Source organism: Bubalus bubalis, chromosome 10 (assembly GCF_019923935.1).
Source record: "Bubalus bubalis isolate 160015118507 breed Murrah chromosome 10, NDDB_SH_1, whole genome shotgun sequence".
NCBI lineage: Eukaryota > Metazoa > Chordata > Mammalia > Artiodactyla > Bovidae > Bubalus > Bubalus bubalis.
This window is the reverse complement of record NC_059166.1, coordinates 32,669,972-32,681,149: the sequence shown is the minus strand read 5'-3', so window position 1 is coordinate 32,681,149 and position 11,178 is coordinate 32,669,972. Positions and strand designations below refer to the sequence as shown.

General features: G+C 36.4%; 1 protein-coding gene across 1 annotated transcript in view; it reads left to right on the top strand.

Annotated features, from left to right (window-relative positions):
* The first annotated feature begins 2,526 nt into the window (after positions 1-2,526).
* Positions 2,527-11,178, top strand: part of EYA4 (EYA transcriptional coactivator and phosphatase 4) — a 358,824-nt gene continuing 350,172 nt past the window's right edge. The window contains exon 1 of the mRNA XM_025294508.3: positions 2,527-2,750. The gene's annotated coding sequence lies outside the window, so the exon portion shown is untranslated. The remainder of the gene's footprint in view (positions 2,751-11,178) is intronic.

Below are 11,178 nucleotides of genomic sequence, written 5' to 3'. Positions count from 1 at the left end.
TTTTTTTGGAGTGTATGCTATCTTTGAAATCACTCATTGATGTAAGTAATGAAGAGCTATGAAGATTTAAAATAGAAAAGGAAATTGAAAAAATATGAAATATTTCAATTTAAGAAAGTCTTTCTGATATATAGCATGGGCTTAAATTGGAGGAATACAAAATAAATCATGGAGGCTAATTAAAAGGAAGCCGTTCTACAGTTTTAGTAAAATGACAGTTGTCCAAGATTCTAGAATTGAATGATACTGTGCTTCCTTGATTTCCCTTATGCTATAGGAATAGAAGAGCCAAGAATTATTTAGTTCACAGCTTCAGGACTGGAGAAATATCTCTCTTAACCAGAAGTAACAGATGGCAAAAAGGAGACAGAGGCATGTGAAGGAAGGCAGGTAGCGCTCCCTGAAGCGTGAGAGAAGAGGCTGTCTGAACCAGTAGAATAACTCTTCACAATTTCTTTTGGAAGCTGCAGCCCCTTGTGAGGTTATACAAGCTTGAGGGTGCCTTGGAGCCTATTGTATTGAAAAACACTGAAAATCCCCTGGGATATAAGTTTTTCAAGTTAAAGCCCCTCTCTGCCCACTTTCAGATTGAGTTCTTTCTTCTACAGTGTTTTCACACTTCTTCTTAATGGCTCAACCTAAGGATGTGAGAAAGTAGGAAGAGAAAGTCATTACCATTCCCTACAAATGAAAATATGCTTTGTTCTTGAAAGCCTGCTTTCCTGCCCAGGCAACCAAATTAAACGAATTCTTTGTTCTATCCGATGAAAAAAAATTTTTAACAGAAACTGTCCCATGTGAGTTCTGACTTTACCTGGGTATTTTGGTTTGGGGTTTTCCGATTTGGTCTGGGTCTACCTTCATATCATGATACAGGAAATTCAGGGGGATTTTTTGAGATAGTTACCTGTATTTGGCTCATAAAATTGCTTCTTACTTCAATTAGAGTCACATGAGGAAGACTAAAAGCACAGTCAGGCTCTTTTATCACACATTTGGATTTTAAGAAAGTTTAGATAGTTTGTTTTATATAACAATGTCAGAATAAATGGAAAGAAAACTGTGAATACTTAGTGTTTTCTTTTAGAATAACAACTCTTTTTTTTTTTTTTTTAACTTATTGTTAGCATGGTATAAAAACTGCTGGAGAATTATCATATGCCTACTACCGATTTGGAAATCCCCAGGCACAAATTCCAAGTTAACATTTTTAACTAATAAATACAGATAAATCAAGTTCTAAAAGTTAGTATGTTTTCTAATTCGACTCTTAAATGTAGAAATGAGTCCAAGCCTCTTCTGACAGTTTGATGACCTGAGACACTTTTAAAAGTTATATTAGGGAGTTAAAGCAGTTTGAAAGGCAACGTGCTTTCCTCCAGAGGTTTGATATTCTCAAATGTAAAAGTAAAGCCAGAATTTCAGCAAAATAAAATTTTATCATTATTGTCAATTTTACAGGAATAAAAAATGAAATGCATTCATTCTTATGAAAATTTTCCCAAACCATGTCCCAAAGATGCAGATACTCCAACTACAAATTGATAATAGAGATTAGACAGTATGTGTTACAGTGTTCATTGGTCAGTCATGTCTCTTTGCAAACCGATGGACTTGACCCTCGCCGCTTCCCGCCCCCCCTCCCCCACCCCTGCCCCCAGCTCCTCCGTCCATGGAATTCTCCAGGCAAGAATACTGTACTGGAGTGGGTAGTCATTCTCTTCTCCAAGGGAATCTTTCCGACCAAGGGATCAAACCCTGGTCTCCCGCATTGCAGGCAGATTCTTTATCATCTGAACCAACAGGGAACCCCAGAGATTAGATAGTACTTATCTTTTTCCAGAATCAGTTATATTCAAATATTTCAAAATTCTTACAAAACTGCTTTACAAACCAAGATGTTCTTTTGACCATAATATACTTAAACCAATGTATTTCTAAAGTCCTATTATAGTTGGAAAGCAACACAACAATCAGAGGTAGAGCAGAGGACCTCACTTGTGCCACCCAGGCATCCGTAGCGGGCAACGCCAGATTCTATTTATCGTTTGTTTGCCAGCCCCTTCTGAAAGTGTCCCATTGTTTTACATCGTCAGCACAACCACTAACACAGTTCTTCTTTAAAGACTGCTGAACTGATAGGCACTTACTCGCCCCATTTCTATAAAAATCCTAGAGTATAACTGACAAGAGAAACTACCTGTCTCTCTCTCTCTCTCACTCTGACTCTGACTTTTTCTTTTTCTGTAACAAAGTAACTGCCCTGTAAACTTGATCCCATCTGTTCTTATTCAAGGAAAGAAGGGGAAAATAATTAAAATCAGGCCCCACTAATTAGAGGAAAACTGTATGTAAATAACAGGAAAGTTTTCATTTTTTGGTTTTCATTTTTATGGTTAACATTGCTACCAAGGCTTTAACTGACTGTTGGGTCTAAAGGGTTATGTGCTTTTTTTAAGTGACATGTGCTCCTGGCCAAGTACTGGCTGGGACATGTTGTGAGTAGTTTTAGATCATCACAGCTCTGGCTATTTTAGTCTGTGTCACTGCTTGGAGTGGTAATTAATTTGCATGATCCTAAAAATCATAATTATGAAAATTTTGGTATTTGATAAGAATAACTTATATTCAGTCTTACTAAGAAAGTCATGGAACATTTAGCAGAAGGGCAAAAAAAATCTATACAGTGCCAGCAAATATCTCACATAGAAGCAGACAGCTGAAGCCTCCACAGAGCTTAACTTGTCCTTGTAAGTAATTTGTGGAATATTATGTGCTTGCTAATTAACTGTGTTCTGCACTTTAATTATATCTCTATCAGTAATAATATGTGTTGCATTTGTTTTTGGTTTTAATCTAAAGGTTCTTTCATGGACAACATTTTTAGCCAATGCTAATTTTAGCTCATTTTCATATAAATAATATTTATAGAAGACATATAAAAATGATATTTGCACCCATATAGTATAGTATTTCATTATTTCTCTCTAGTAAATCAACATGATTTTTTTTAGAAAGCCTAATACCATTGTTAGATTTCTTTCTCTCTCCTTTGGGCCTGATTTCTTTTCTTCTTTTAATTCAGTTTGTCTTGTAACAGCTAAATTTCTTAACAGTTCTTCTCATTCTTCAAATCATAAAAAGAAAAAAAAAGTATAAAGAAAAGGATTAAGAAATTTATAATTAATGTCTAAGATGTCGAAGTATGATCTTTTTTTATTTTGGGGATCATTCAAATTATGAATATTGAAAAATAGTATGTTGCATAGGTAAACTATGATCTTCAGTGCACTGATATATTTTTGTAAGATCTCTGAAAATTACTCAACAACTGAAAACTACTCAACAACTGTATTTTTAGTCTGTGTCCCTATTGAGTTGATAACAGGCTCAATAACAATGCATTATGTTTTAGAAAAGCACTTATGTTGGTTAAAGTTATAGGTGCATGATTAAAGGAAATTAAATGTAATTTAGAGTCAGAAGTTCTGTATTTAAATATTAATTATAGTCTGTTCAGCAGCTTGACTTTTTTTGGTTTTTATTTTATATAGGAGTATAGCCAATTAACCATATGATAGTTTCAGGTGGACAGCAAAGAGACTCAGTCATACGTATGCATGTATTCCTTCTCCAAACTCTCCTCCCATCCAGACTGTGACACGACACTGAGGAGAAATATTATATGACATCTCTTGTATGGGGACTGTAAAAAGAAATGATACAAGTGAACTTATCTACAAAACAGAAACATACTCACAGGCTTAGAGAATGAACTTTTATGGTTGCTAGGGGGAGAAATGGGGAGAAAGAATAGTTAGGGAGTTTAGGATCAACATGTACACACTGCTATATACTTAAAGTGGATAACCAACAAGAGTCTACTCTATAACATAGGGAACTCAGCAGTTTGAATTTAGATCAGTTATTTTCTTCGAACTGCTTGCTATCTCTAAAATGAGGATAATTAATAATAATAATCTGCTTTTACAGAGTTTTAATGAGGACCAATACTAAAGTTTATATTTACAGTTTGTATAAGCAATTTGTCAAGAATTAGTATGCTAGTCTATAAAAATTCTTGTTTAATAGTGTTTGGGGGAAATGACAGAGGGAGAAAAGTAAAAACTAATTCCTTTTTGTTTTCTTACTGGTTTTTCATTAATTTCTCGTATCTATTTTAGAAAAGTTGATAAGCAGTGACACTGCTTTATTATGCCTTTAACAAGTAAGCAGCAGTCGTGAGGAAGTCATGTGTTCTGAATTTAGAGGTCTGTGTTCTATTTTCACCTGTTGCTAACTCAGTGGAGTCAGAGGTCCTTGTGCTCTTCATAACTCTGGTTGTCCTTCTAGAAAATGGGAGCAGTAAGGATGGAAAATCTAACCACCCACCTTTGCTGCTCCTGGCCCTCCTCAACCACAGATGGGTAGCTTGTCTAAGTGACTGGAAGGACACAGGTCTGTGGGGAGCGCCCCCTCCGTCCCTTCTCATACTGGTGCTGGACACCCTAAGAGTTGATCCTGGGAGCCTGGTGGCCCCGGTTCACTTTCTCAGAGCCGTGGGATTGGGAGAAGAAGAAAATTACTGGTAGCCCTCCCTTCTGGCATGGAATAGCAACTCTGCTAGAAGCATTTTAAGGTGTAAAGATACCAGAACCTATTCTTCATACTGAGATTACAGGACATGATCCATGGGGTCTTGTGTTTGCTGCTCCTCCTTGGAGAGAAGTAGGTATAATATGATATAGGGGTTTTGTTTTATTTGAAGTTGCGTGGTTTTTGTTTTTTTCCTTTTTCCTCTGGGAGAAATTGTTTACTTGCTTCTTGTTCCATGAATTTTTTTTCTCGGTAATGTTAGTGGATTTGTGCTCCTAGGAAGAGAGAGAGAGAGAGAAAGGGATGGAGAGAAGGAAGTGTAGGAAGGCAAGGAGAGAAAGAGGGAGAGAAAGAAACAAAAGGAAAAAAATAAGAGTTGGACCAATATAATATGTACATAATAGGCTCAAAATAAGAAAATTTTGCATTTGTTCTATGGACTTATATCAAGCATACTTTAGAATCTGATGTTTCTTTCCCTGAAATGAATTTCTATGTAATATTAACTTGAATTTGTTAAAAAACTACACATACCTGAAAGTAATATTTTTATTTAGATGAATGTCATCTTTTGTCTCTCCTTTAGAAAACTAATAAAACCCTCTTAGCTACAATTTGATATATTTTAGTGGTAAAATGTTATTCTAAAATGTACTTTTGAAGTAATACTTCTTCAAAATACTCTTCAGAATATAAGCAGCCCATAGTTGTAGGGGAAAAAAAAGAGAAGCTAAAATGCTGTGGATTTAGGATTTTAGTTGACATTTTAGTTCTTACTCCCCAAGCCCTGTTACATTGTTTTATAAACATCTAATTTAGAAATGTTATATGAGTTAGTATGAGTTGCCTAGATATTAGTTATGTTGTATTTTTCATATGTTTCATAATGAATGTCTCAAATATTCTTAAGTAAACATTAACATTTAAACATTTAAAAAACACTCTATCATTAAAAATATACCAGGTAGATACTTCAATAATTTCCTAAGAGTATAATCCATGCTTCTAAATTCAGTTTGCTTTCTCTCTGTGTTCCATTTGTATTTCCTTCAAATCACATTGCCTTGTATGCTTTCTCTCAAGCATACCTACAATAAAGCCATCTGTTGTCTAACGGTCATTCCTACATGAATCATGCTCTGTCAAAATTTTGAGGTTTATAAATGTTCAGTTAATTGAGCAGCCTGACCAGCTGAATACTTGTAAGTGCTTTATAATATCTTTCAACACTTCAAAACTTTGGCCCACTTAAAACTCCAGAATCCCAGAGCAAATGGGAGAAGTCATTCATATGGATTCTTGCTGATAAAACTAAAACCATGCGTTTGCATTTCTCACAATTTGGAATAAAGTAAATATAGTTCTACTCTTAAATGTTTATTTTTCAACTGTGTCTCTGTTTTACCATAGCTAGTGATTGGGAAGTGAAAAACTTATCCAATCAGCCAATTATTTTGACAGCCTTATTCTAAACACTAGCTTGACCTTTTTTTGTCGTTAATTGGGTGTTTTGGCATCATGAATGCTTATAGTTTCTAAGAATATAGTCAATCTCTCTCTCTCTTTTTCTCCCTTTTTCAATTTTTTTTCATAGTGATGAGATAGTGAACATGAATGCATAAGTAAATAATTATAACCTATATGGCAGCCACCCACCCCAATTGTCTTCCAAATATTTCTGTGCATTGCTGGGGCCATATATTTTCATGGTCTTTCCTGGCCTCAAGTTCCAGAATTCACAGATTTTGAGTCTCTCTCTCTTATATTATTAGTTCCACCCTTTCTGCTCTGCATTAAACATGGAACTGAGCCCTCTTCCTTCATTCCTTCAAACACACACACACACAAATCTGCTCATAAAATGTTATCTTTCAGTGTAGCTGATTTACTGAGAGCTTGTTGAGACTAAGACAGTTTATGTAACAATCATACGTAAACATATTGGTATGTAAACATGTTGGTATGCATATTGGTGATTTCTCTACTTAAATGTATGTTGACCCCAAGTCATACATCATATGGACTAAAAACCCTCTTCTCCTTTATAGGATAATACCTCTTTTCTCCAACCAACCCCCAACTCAGCTCTGAGTTTCCAGGGCATATGTAAAGATTCACTAAGTCTTCTGAACATCTACTTCAGTTATTACCCTTTTTCTGTCCTTCACCAATATACACAAGGGGCAGTGAGGAGTATAGAAAAGTTTTACTTTACCCTTAAGGGATATTCATGGCCAAACACACACACACACACACTTAAAACACAAATGCATGCCACTCACCCTACACTCACACCCCACAGAAAGCAAATGTATCTAGTCAGTTTCATTCCTTCTGTATGACTTTTGTACCTTCCTATCTCTGTGCTTCTTATCATAACTGATTTATTCTCATGATGTGTGCTTTAGAAAAAATTTCTCCTTTTATAAACGACGTTTCAATATACAGCAACATCATCTCACCCCACAGTAACATCAACCAAATTCTTTGTAAAAATTAATTTTATTTCTTTGCAAGAAATTATCACCCTCTGAGATTATCTTTTTTTTATTTAAATATTCTCAATTGTCTATCCTTGAAGAGAGGGTCCACTTTTATACTGCTTACTGCTGTATCTCTAGGACCAAGAAATGTGAGTGATAGTAAGTGTTCAATATATTTTTAAAAATAAATAGTTGTGTCCATTGTTAAAAATTTTTTTAAATGAATTTGCTTAATAATTTTAAAAAGTATGACTTGTCTAATACATTTTAAAGGGCACATCATATTATCTGTCCCATAATAGTTAGCATGAATTGAGTAATAATTATAACCAGGACTTCCTGAGACTTACTTGTGGTAAAGACCACCATTTACTATGCTGATATTTAGAATTCAATGTTCAGAAGAAATAGGATTAGCTTGGGAATTAAAACAGCCTCAATAAAGATTAGCATCATGGAAATCTAACCCAATCCCCACATTTAACATTTGTGGCAACTGAGACAAAGAAAAACTATCTTGCCCAATATTAATGGTAAATTTAAGTCTGGAATTCAGGTTTCTTGAGTCTCAAATGACTAATTTTCCCTGTAAACCATGTCCCAAGTCCTAATCTAAGAGTAATCAGTTACTTCGTGTTTTCATTTTTAGAATAAGCAGGTGAAATTAGATGATCTCTCAGCATTTGCAGTTCTATTACTCTCTTTTTTCCTTCCCCTATGTTCATCAATTATTCCACAACTTGACTGGAATCAGTCTCCTTACATTCTCATTCATATTGTCAAGCTCCTACCCAGTGATACCTTGAGCCCCTTAACAGCTCTAAATGTCTATTCCTTACAATGAGGGAGACCCAGGTTCGATCCCTGGGTTGGGAAGATACCCTGGAGAAGGAAATAGCAACCCACTCCAGTATTCATGCCTGTAAAATCCCATGGACCAAGGAGTCTGTGGGGCTACCATCCATGGGGTGGCAAAGAGTTGGACACGACTGAGTGACTTCACTTTCACTTTCACTGAGGGCTATTGGTGCATTTGACTGGCTGCTGCTGATACACAGCACAGCAGAATTTACAACTACTGAATCTACACAAGTAGAACAATAAGGATGCTCTGACCATTTACAAGCACTTCTTTGAAGGACTTCCTGAGCATCAAAGAATAAGCCATAGCCAATCAAATATAATATAATACAGTCAGTTCAGTTCAGTTCAGTTGCTCAGGCATGTCCAACTCTTTTCGACCCCATGAACCACCACATGGCAGCCCTCCCTGTCCATCACCAACTCCCGAAGTCCACTCAAACCCGTGTCCATCGAGTCGGTGATGCCATCCAACCATCTCATCCTCTGTTGTCCCCTTCTCCTCCTGCCCTCAATCTTTCCCAGCATCAGAGTCTTTTCAAGTGAGTCAGCTCTTTGCATGAGGTGGCCAAAGTATTGGAGTTTTAGCTTCAGCATCAGTCCTTCCAATGAACACCCAGGACTGATCTCCTTTAGGATGGACTGGTTGGATCTCCTTGCAGTCCAAGGGACTCTCAAGAGTCTTCTCCAACACCACAGTTCAAAAGCATAAATACTTCAGTGCTCAGCTTTCTTTATAGTCCAACTCTCACATCCATACATGACCACTGGAAAAACCATAGCCTTGACTAGATGAACCTTTGTTGGCAAAGTAATGTCTCTGTTTTTTAATATGTTGTCTAGGTTGCTCATAACTTTCCTTCCAAGGAGTAAGCGTCTTTTAATTTCATGGCTGCAGTCACCATCTGCAGTGATTTTGGAGCCCCCCCAAAATAAAGTCTGACACTGTTTCCCCATCTATTTGCCATGAAGTGATGGGACTGGATGCCATGATCTTAGTTTTCTGAATGTTGAGCTTTAAGCCAACTTTTTCACTCTCCTTTTTCACTTTCATCAAGAGGCTCTTTCATTCCTTTTCACTTTCTGCCATAAGGGTGGTGTCATCTGCATATCTGAGGTTATTGATATTTCTCCTGGCAATCTTGATTCCAGTTTGTGTTTCTTCCAGCCCAGCGTTTCTCATGATGTACTCTGCATGTAAGTTAAATAAGCAGGGTGACAATATACAGCATTGATGTACTCCTTTTCCTATTTGGAACCAGTCTGTTGTTCCATGTCCAGTTCTAACTGTTGCTTCCTGACCTGCATACAAATTTCTCAAGAGGCAGGTCAGGTGGTCTGGTATTCCCATCTCTTGCAGAATTTTCCACAGTTTATTGTGATCCACATAGTCATAAGGCTTTGGCATAGTCAATAAAGCAGAAATAGATGTTTTTCTGGAAGTCTCTTGCTTTTTCAATGATCCAGCAGATGTTGGCAATTTGATCTCTGGTTCCTCTGCCCTTTCTAAAACCAGCTTGAACATCTGGAAGTTCACGGTTCACATATTGCTGAAGCCTGGCTTGGAGAATTTTGAGCATTACTTTACTAGCGTGTGAGATGAGTGCAATTGTGCAGTAGTTTGAGCATTCTTTGGCATTGCCTTTCTTTGGGATTGGAATGAAAACTGAACTTTTCCAGTCTTGTGGCCACTGCTGAGTTTTCCAAATTTGCTGACATATTGAGTGCAGCACTTTCACAGCATCATCTTTCAGGATTTGAAATAGGTCAACTGGAATTCCATCACCTCCACTAACTTTGTTCATAGTGATGCTTCCTAAGGCCAACTTGACTTCACATTCCAGGATGTTTGGCTCTAGGTGAGTGATCACAGCACCATGATGATATGAGTTGTGAAGATCTTTTTTGTACAGTTCTGTGTATTCTTGCCATCTCTTCTTAATATCTTCTGCTTCTGTTAGGTCCCTACCATTTCTGTCCTTTATCGAGCCCATCTTTGCATGAAATGTTCCCTTGTTATCTCTAATTTTCTTGAAGAGATTTCTAGTCTTTCACATTCTGTTGTTTTCCTCTATTTCTTTGCACTGATCACTGAGAAAGGCTTTCTTATCTCTCCTTGCTATTCTTTGGAATTCTGCATTCAAATTCTGCATTCTTTTCTTTTCTCCTTTGCTTTTCGCTTCACTTCTTTTCACAGCTATTTGTAAGGCCTCCTTGCATTTCTTTTTCTTGGCGATGGTCTTGATTCCTGTCTCCTGTACAATGTCACGAACCTCCATCCATAGTTCATCAGGCACTCTGTCTATCAGATCTAGTCCCTTAAATCTATTTCTCACTTCCACTGTATAGTCATAAGGGATTTGATTTATGTCATACTTGAATGATCTAGTATCAAATTGAAGTTAAAGTCACTCAATACAGACCAAGGTTAAAATTAAAGCACCTTAGGATAAAATTGTTAGGACTGTTTGGTAGCCAATGTGTTTGTTTTCAAATTAAATTGCCTGTTCATCATGGGGGAAAGTATGTTTTCTCTCTTTTCGATGCTATTAGTTTTTGCTTTCAAATGAAACAGATATCTATAAACATATGTATATGAATATTACAGGCTAGAAAGGAATCTCATTCACTGGTGTAAAGTCCTTGGATAAACCAAATTTAGTCTATTTTAATTAGTTTGTTACCCAGTCTTCTTTAATATCTCATAAAAGTTTTTAAATCTACCAGTTTAGTTCAAGGTTTTCTGCAGTTTAAACTTTTTCTTTTGAGAAAGAAACCTGATTAAGTTAATTTTTTAAGATATTACATAAATTCAGAAACTTTATTTTTCCTCTGTTTTAGGAATTTTCAGATACACTGGGGAAGTTAGCATTTTCTTAATGCTATCATTGAGCCTAAAGAGGAGTTTCCTAATACTGCTTGTACAAGTGTGAGGAAAGGTAATGCCTTGTCCTGTGCACTGCCATAATTCCCTGCCTGTTCTCTCTGTTGCCTTATAGTGTCTAGAGCATTTGGTTAAATCAGCCTTGGTCTAACCAGGAAAACAGTTAAGAAGTGACTACAAGAAATAGGAGAAGAGAATAAAATATAGGGGCAAAAACCTGAAGTGTGTTTCAGGAGAGAATATCAACAATTTGAGATTTTCTATGTTTACATTATATTGATACATCACCTAGTGTTAATCTTGGATCTCTGGACTCTTCTGGGGCATTCAAGGGAATCCATACATTTCCCAAAC